Source organism: Eschrichtius robustus, chromosome 12 (genome assembly GCF_028021215.1).
Source record: "Eschrichtius robustus isolate mEscRob2 chromosome 12, mEscRob2.pri, whole genome shotgun sequence".
Classification (NCBI taxonomy): domain Eukaryota; kingdom Metazoa; phylum Chordata; class Mammalia; order Artiodactyla; family Eschrichtiidae; genus Eschrichtius; species Eschrichtius robustus.
Genome location: NC_090835.1, coordinates 31,383,393 through 31,392,118, shown reverse-complemented (window position 1 = coordinate 31,392,118; position 8,726 = coordinate 31,383,393). Strand labels below are relative to the sequence as shown.

Below are 8,726 nucleotides of genomic sequence, written 5' to 3'. Positions count from 1 at the left end.
TTGACTTTTTACCACACATATTTAACAAAGGCCAAAGTTATTATACTAATTCACTTCTCACACAAATACAAAGGCATTAGGACACTTTAACTCCAATCACCTCTTTTCTGATTTATTGTTCCCAGCATTTTAGTTCTGACCTTGTATTAAACCTATAAATTTTATATTATTATTGTCACCATGATTGTTTTCTACTGACAGTTTTGTTTAGATTCACCATATTTACCAATTTCTTCACTCACTATTCCTGTTTTCATTTCAGGTCTTGAGTCATGCTTCTTCTTTCTGAAGTATATCTTAGAAGTTCAGTTAGTCAAGTCTTCCAGTTGTAAAATCACTTTGTTTTAATCCGTATTTCACCCTCATTCTTTTTTTTTTTTTTTTCTTTTTAATATTTGGCTTGTATTTAGGATCTGTTATTACAAAGACAACATGAGTCTTTACACAGCAAGATCTCAAAGTCTGGCAAGATGCCCGCACTGTGACAGGTACGTAGGGACTGAGACTGTTCTCGAACCAGCAGAATCACCTCTACAAGCCCACACTCATCCTGGAGTATATTCTCAGACTAATTTTTCTTTTTCATCCTTAATTATTTCAGTATTTACCTCTCAAAGATAGACATAAATGAAAAGAACAATAATAACATAGCAAACATATCAAAACACAATACCATGATCATATCTAAATTATTTTTAAAACCAGGAATCTGCTTTTTTTTTGACAAACATTATATGTTTTACTTATTGGAGGTATCTAAAGTAGTCACATTCATAGAGACAGAAAGTAAAATGTTGGCTACCAGTGGTGGAGGTAAGGGGGAAATAGGGAATTATTGTTTAGGGGTATGGAGTTCCAGGTTTGCAAGATGAAAAACTTGTCTCAGACTAATTTTTTCTTCACCCCACAGCCTGTGGGATCGTCTCTGACCAGAGATTGAACCCGCACCCCCTGCAGTGGAAGCATGGCATCTTAACCACTGGACCACCAGGGAAGTCCCTCTTAAGATGGTGAGTATCCAATTCTCAGGTCTTTGAAGATATTATTCTACTATCCTTTAGCTTCCAATGTTGCCATTGAGAAATCTGCTAACTATCTGATTCCTTCTTTTGTGAGTAATGTTGTTTTAATATCTAGCTGCTTTTGAGATCTTTTGTTTTTAGTGTTCTGCGGTTTCACTACAATGTTTCTTGGTGTGGATTTCCTATTATCTATCCTGCTTTATATATTATGCTTCCTACATCTATGGAGTCATGTCTTTTTTCTGCTCTGGAAATTCTCAGCCATTACTCCTTCAAATTTGGCCTCTCCTTCCTTCTTCTTTGATGTTGATTAAATGGATTTTTAGAACTCCTCAGTCTATCCTGCATATTCCATATCTTTTTTCCTGTTTTTCATATCATATCACTCTGTGCTAATATGTCTGAGTAATTTCCTCAGATATGTCTTCCAAATCACCATATTTGGTTAATCATGATCTATGAGAATACTGGGTGCTCTCTTATGGAGAGCATCCTTATTTGTGCTTGGAGTGAAGGAACGCTACCCACCTGAGGCTTCTCTAGCCATTTGAGGGTCCTGATAAATATAGGACTCTCACGTGCAGCTTCTTCAACGTAGAGCTGAAGGCTTAGTCTCCCAATATTGTTTATGGGTCTGCTGTACATATCTGGTCTTGGGACGACCATGCATTTCACATTTATTTACTGCTCACTGCCCCCTACTCTTATTTTTTTTTTTTTTTTTTTTTTAAGATGTATACTTCTTTTTTTTTTTTTTTTTAATTTTTATATTTTATTTATTTATGGCTGTGTTGGGTCTTCGTTTCTGTGTGAGGGCTTTCTCTAGTTGTGGCAAGCGGGGGCCACTCTTCATCGCGGTGCGCGGGCCTCTCACTATCGCGGCCTCTCTTGTTGCGGAGCACAGGCTCCAGACGCACAGGCTCAGTAATCGCAGCTCACGGGCCCAGTTGCTCCGTGGCATGTGGGATCTTCCCAGACCAGGGCTCGAACCCGTGTCCCCTGCATTGGCAGGCAGACTCTCAACCACTGCGCCACCAGGGAAGCCCCCTACTCTTATTTTAACACACTTTCAGCCAAGCAACCCATGACAAAGTCTATTTTATCCAAGATAGAGGTGTTTTGAGAAGAAGGGTGTTTCAGAATATCTGGTCTACTGTATTCTGAGATACCATTTGAATTTTAAAAGCCTAAAGATGGGACTGTTAAATTTCACCATGTTTTTGGCATATTCCAAATTATTGAAACAATTTTGAACCCTGATTTTCTTCCCAGCTTTGTGTGATTTAAAATTTGATGACAAGTTCAGATCTCTGTTTATCTAAATTCTTTTTTTTTTTTACTGTCATGGACATAGAATTGGAGAATTTCCATTAGAAAATTGCTTCCAGTCTGATACTGTCAGATTAAAGAAAGTTGGGCCACTGTTGTTTAACCTTCTACGAATCCACTTAGCTGTGATGTTATACAGTCTAGATTGCTTCGTCTTGCCCATAAACAGGTAATAAAATGTTTTGTCCAAAGCCTACTACAGTCTGTATACAGTTCCTACAGCAGTCTTCAGATCTACTTATGCTAGTAACTGTTGAAAAATCCTTCCTTTGGAGTGATTATGCATGCTGAACCCATGTGAGCTCTTGGTAGTTACCTCTTTTGTTTCGGTTTAATAATCATGCTCAGAACTTTGCTAGAAATCAACACCATCCCTCTTGGTCTCTAGATTCCTATATCAATCTTTCTCCCTATTTGAAGTGGGACCCTAACTCTAATTAGAGTCTTGTGGCATGACTTCTCGAAGATCACTGATTACGTCTCTGAGGTCATACCCAAATATCCTTTCGGTTCCCTGGGCAATAATTTCTTTTGATCTGGTAACTGGGACTAATTTTTTTGTTGTTGAGTGTTCTTTCCATGTCTATTCTTCCTATCCTGGACTTGGTTTCCCTCTTCGTGATGTTCTAACCTGACCAAATAGAAGCTCTTTCTGTGTGATGAAGATGAAGTAAACAGGAACCTGGTGGTTTTGCTTTCCCTTTGCCATCTGTTAGCGTTACATATGCTCAGTTCCTTTTTTAAATTCATCTTCTTGATCCAAATCTGAATTTAAATTAAACTTTTTCTGTCTTTGACATTCCAGTCTCAACCATTCTGAGTATTAGTCTCTCTTGCTGCTTGTTAAAAGTTCAGGTTAATCTTTTGGAAAATTTCCATTATCTTCTAACTTATACACAGGTGCTTGGAAAATACTTGTACAGTGTTGGGGAAGAAGAAAATTTCCTCTACCCTTGTAAGTTCTTTTGGCTGGTCTAAGAATTAAACTGACATGAGACACATTAACAGACGAAAATCAAACAAAAGTTTAATAATGTGTATATAAGGGAGAGACCCAGGAGAACTGAGTAACTTGCCAACATGGCCCAAACCCTCACATTAAATATCATCTTTGGCTAAAGACAAAAAAGGATGTTTGAGGGTCGTGGTTTGGGACTTTACAGGGGAGAAGGCAAGTCACGAAGATGGAAAAGCAAATGTTTGGTAAGTAAGTGTTTGCTGGGCCAGGCAGAGACAGTGGACACAAAGTGAACTCTGCCCTCTAGGCCCTGCCGGTGTTTCCCCCACCATGCCTACTCCATATTCTTTGAAGATATGTCTGATGATAACTCTATCCTGGGAACAGCCCCTTTATCTAAATTGTTTAGGCAGCTAAGGGGGAGGTAAAAAGAAAGATTTCCTGAGTCTTCTGTTTCTTAAAAGTAAGGAGCCTAAATTAATCCTCATGCCAAAGAGACATATTTTGAGGTGGCAAATTTTGCTCCCCTGCAGCAGTCACATTGCTCTCTCAAAGGCTTCCCCTTCCTTCCCATCCAGGACCTTCTCTGACCTAGGCCTGTGCTCAACCGGCATTTTCAACAAATGAATCAATAGTGTAAGGACTGTCGTTTTAGAGCCTCCTCATTATTGAGTCCTTGTTTCCATGATCATATGCTACATTTTGACATATGTTGACTTGTTGTCTCATGATATATTTTTATTTCTTGACTCTTGCTTTGATGTTCTGTTTTGGGGGTGTGTAATAATTCATCCTGTAATTTAGACTAGAGTCAAAATGTATCTCCCGCAACTTGATCCTACGCATAAACAGAGGCTTGACAATTATTTAATTCACAAATAAATGTATAAGCAATATTTGGAATTTTTTGTAAAGAAGATGCTTTTTTGCCTAAAAATGTTAGTATTTCATAGATTTGTAGATATAAGCTGCAAGGTGAGCTTTGCCATACCTTTCATAATTAATTCCATTACTAGTTATGGCAGTAGGCATCTTAGTGGTTAGAACATAGATTTTGTGTTCACACACAGCTTGGTTTGGATTCTGGCAGTATCAGCTGTGTGATCTTGGGTAGCTTAACCTCTTTGAGCCTCAGTTTCCTCATCTGTCAAATGGGGCTAATAATAGTACCCACTTCATAGAGTTGTCGGGATGATTCATTGAGATAATATATGTAAAGCACTGAGCACGAAGTGAGACACACAGGAAGAGCTCAACACATGGTAGCTAATATTTGCCTGCTCTGTGACACTCATCATGTTGGCCCCTGGGGAGATGGAGGTGGAAAAGGAGTTCACAACTCAGTGGAGTCAAGAGTCACTGAAATGAGTAAATATAGCTTCATGTACAATGTGCTACAAGGGTATGGATGATGGAACAGTTAATTTTTTTTTTTAATAGTGTGGTTTTTAAAATAAATTTATTTATTTTATTTATGTATTTTTGGCTGCATTGGGTCTTCATTGCTGCGTGCGGGCTTTCTCTAGTTGCAGCGAGCATGGGCTACTCTTCCTTGTGGTGCGTGGGCTTCTCATCGCGGTGGCTTCTCTTGTTGTGGAGCTCGGGCTCTAGGTGTGCAGGCTTCCGTAGTTGTGGCACGCAGGCTCAGTAGTTGAGACTCGTGGGCTTTAGAGTGCAGGCTCAGTAGTTGTGGCGCACGGGCTTAGTTGCTCCGCGGCATGTGGGATCTTCCTGGACCAGGGCTCGAACCCGTGTCTCCCGCATTGGCAGGTGGATTCTTAACCACTGTGCCACCAGGGAAGCCCTCCATATACTATAGCATTTAAGTCTCAGCCATGTTGCGTTTGTACTTGGCCTTTGTACTTATTGTTACTTATAATTGCATCAGAGCTTGTGTGTGATCCTTGATTGAATAGTTACTAATATTTTCTTATTATTAAAAGACTCTAAGTCCTTTGCGGCAAGATGTGTTCACCCAGAGTGTACCTGGAATGTAGTAGGTCCTTGGTAATATTCGATGAATGAATGAATGAATGAATGAACTTCTTTGACTGCTGGCCCCACCACTGGCTATGGGATCTTGAGTGAGTCAGTTAACCCCTCAGTGCTCCCATCTGTAAAGTGGGTTAGCACATCTCACAGGGTTATTGTGAGGACCAAGTGAGGTGATGTCCAGTGCCCGATCAGTAATAAGTGTGCATTAAGCAGTGGTGACCATTGGCACCACTCAGTTCTGACTGGTATGCTGCTGAGTCCAGGAGATGTCCATAGACTGTGTGGCAGGGTGAAGTCTGGGGCCCTTTGCTGCACCAGCTGGCAGAGGAGAGGTTTCCAAACTCTTTCCTAATGCTGAGGTGAGATCTGTCAGGTAATAAGGAGTTTATACTTAAAATGACTGAAGGTGCCATTAGGAATGTGGATTGCCCCTGGGACTCCTCCCTGGCCTCCCACCCACCGCTGATTCCTCAGAGACAGTGAATGGGGCATTGCTGACTTGAGGTGGGACCACAGGTGAGCCCCCTCCTCTCCTCCTGCCTTCTGAGCTTCACTGTGAAATAGAAGCTAATTAAGGCTTCTCTCCTGTCAGTCACCAGGTGGAGAGGAGTCACAGGGAAGGTGACTCCCACCTGGAGCTCAGTGTATCTAAATAAAAAACTCCGGGGGAAAAAAAAAAACCTCTCTGGATTTAGAAACTCCAGACCCTAGGAGGCCTCTGGGGCCACAAACTATGAATTAGAAGAAAAGATGAATTACCCATTTTTAAGGTTTTGGAGAGGAAAAAAAATTAAATGTAAAAGACAGGTGTTTTCCAGTGTTCCAATACACCAGGTAAAGCTTATTGATGGCTTCCAGCATGGGGCCTTCCAGGAAGTCATCCATGCATTTCATTCCCTTATTTATTCATTCACCCCCCTCAACAGCTGTTTGGTGAATGCTCCCTGAGCCTGAGATTGCTAATAAGTGGTAAGTGAGGACTAAAGGTCAGTCTTAGTCCCTGCTGCCTCTCTGGGCCTGCTCTGGGGGTGTTGAAGGACTGCTAGTTTGAGGAGAGTTAAGACCAGAGAAGGTAACATGGCCTTGATGAATAAATTGTCCCAAACTCTGGATGGATTCCAGCAGCCCTGACAGAAGCAGATTTTACAGGGTGGTCACCAGTGGCCTCAGAGATTCACCTTTGCCACATCTCTGGGGCTTCTCATCCACGTCCCATCCTTAAAACCCAAGACCTGCCCAAGTCAGCCAGGCTTTGCCAGTCTGGAGGGCTTGGCAGGCCCGAGGCTGCCTTTGTGGTGGATTTAAATGGACAAGAGAGTCCTGCTGGGTACTGGTCCCACCTAGGTCTGGAGTGAGAAGCAGACAAGCCAGGGACTCAGTGCAGGAGGAAGACACCTCTGCCGCAGCCACCCCCCACCCCCCATCCCCCCCCGCCACGGTGCTCAGCACATAGTAAGTGCTCAGTAAAAAATATTAGTTAAATGAATGAATAAGTACTTTGGTGGAAGAAGCCCACAATACAGTGTGGGTCCAAAGGGAACTTAAGGAAGGCTTCCTGGAGGAAGTGACATTTGAATTGAGGTATGGAAAAGAGAGAGGAAGGAGTAGCCAGGCCAAGTAGGAAAGGATGAGAGTTCTTGGCAAAGGCCGAGGTGGTAGAGTTCAGCCCAGGCGCCCTTGGAATGCTGGGAAATGAGGCTGGAGTGGTAAACTGAGGCCAGATGTTCAAAAACCTAGGCATTGTGGCAGACAAGCTAGACAGAAAACGGTATTTGAATTTTAATGGGTGATAACTTTTATGCTCCCCTCCCTATTTTTTTGGCCTAGTGAGGTTTAATTGTCCTTAAAATGAAGAAATGGCCAGAGCGGGCATTTAACCAGTGGTGGCTGAAAGCCTTACAAGATGGCCATTTTTGCCCCCAAGAGCTTTGGAGCTAGACGATCCAGGGTTGGAATTCCCAGTTCTGTCCTTTACAGGGCAAGCCCCTCCTTCTCAGAATTCTGAAACAGGAAGCCAAGCACAATGTCCACCTCATAGGATCAAATGAGATAACCCACATAAGGTAGGGTTACTTTGCTTGCCCGGGAAACTGTCTGTCTCTCCGAGCCCTTCGGGGTCAGAAATCCAGCCTGAGTTACTGCCGGGTGCGGTGCCCAGCAGCGCTAGGCACACAATAGGTGCTCAGTAAATGAAACAATGCCGCGACGAATTCTGGCGTCGCACTGTGAAACTGTGTGTGGCCCTCTGGGTTCCGATCCCTCCCCCAGGCCGCAAGTGAGCGCCTTCGGGGCGGGGCTGGGGTGTTTGGGTTCTTCCCCTCTTCCCCCACCCTCGCCCCTGGCTCCGCGGCGTGAAAACAATAGGCGCTATTGGATGCCTGGAGACGGGTTGCTGGGGTCGGGTTGTGCGGAACACTAACTTTACACTCCGGGCTTAACGCTATAAACCGGGGGCGCCGGGGAGCTGGTGGTTCTCGCCCCTGAGCCCCCAAGACAGAACGCGACAGCCGGGGAGCAGCGCTGGGGGCCGGGCGCGGGCGGAGCCGGCTTTTCTGTCGGAGGACGTAGGGCCTCACGCAGCGCCTTTAAGGCTCCCGGCCGAGCCGGCCCCGGAGCTGAGAGCGGCGCGGGCGCGGGCGTTGCTGCTGGACCTGAGCAGGGGCCCGGGGCCGAGGACAGGCGTCTAGATAGTGCGGCTGGTCCCAGGCTGCTGAGGTCAGGTGAGGTGAGCGCTGGTGGGGCGGGGTGGGGCGGGCTGAGGCGCGGTGGGGGTGTGCGCGTCTAGGAGGGAGTATCCGGGGGCTCCTCCAATGGCCCCGTGACCTACCCTCCACTTACCGAGTGCGGGCTGCCTGGCCTCGCTCCAAGCGGCACGAGGTGATGAAGGGTCGGGAACCTGCACCTCCCTTTTTACTCCGTTCCCCCGCCCTGGCATCAGCCCCTGCGCGCTTCCTTCCGGTGCCTGGATAGGTTTGACATTCCCGAATCCCTGGTCCCCCTACTTCCCGGGCCCGGGGTGCCTGCTTTCCTAAGGCCGCGGACAAGGTGAGGATGGGTCGGGGACCTGCAACCTCTTTCTATTTGGCCTCCCCACTGCTTGCGCCATCATCAACCCGTGTGCGCTCCCCACCCAAGTGCCTGGGTGGTTTGGAGGCTCCTGCACCCCCGTTTCTCCCACTTTCTGGGGAAGGGCTGCTGCTCGGCTGCCTTCCCAGCCGCAGTCGCCTGACCCCGTCCTGCCCCCAGACATCTGCACCCCTCAAGACCTCTCCCAGCCAAAATCGACCTCCAGCAGCCTTTCAGCTCCCCTTTTCCCAGCCTGCCCCAATTCCCTTGCCCTTGCGCCCTCTCCTCCCCACAACTGGCGAGTCAGGATACTGGTCCAAACACCCTGACAGCCCGGAGCCGGCCGGCCGACAACC

At 45.7% G+C, this 8,726-nt stretch overlaps 1 protein-coding gene across 6 annotated transcripts in view; it reads left to right on the top strand.

The window, feature by feature from the left end:
* Positions 1-436: 436 nt before the first annotated feature.
* The window catches only part of ABHD6 (abhydrolase domain containing 6, acylglycerol lipase), a 60,172-nt gene continuing 51,882 nt past the window's right edge, over positions 437-8,726 (top strand). The window contains exons 1-2 of one of the 6 annotated variants that reach the window (XM_068558815.1): positions 437-488; positions 911-1,010. The gene's annotated coding sequence lies outside the window, so the exon portion shown is untranslated. Of the gene's footprint in view, positions 489-910; positions 1,011-7,348; positions 7,368-7,702; positions 8,030-8,324; positions 8,350-8,726 lie in introns of those variants that run through there. The other 5 variants (XM_068558818.1, XM_068558814.1, XM_068558813.1 and 2 more) reach the window with 5 other exon arrangements.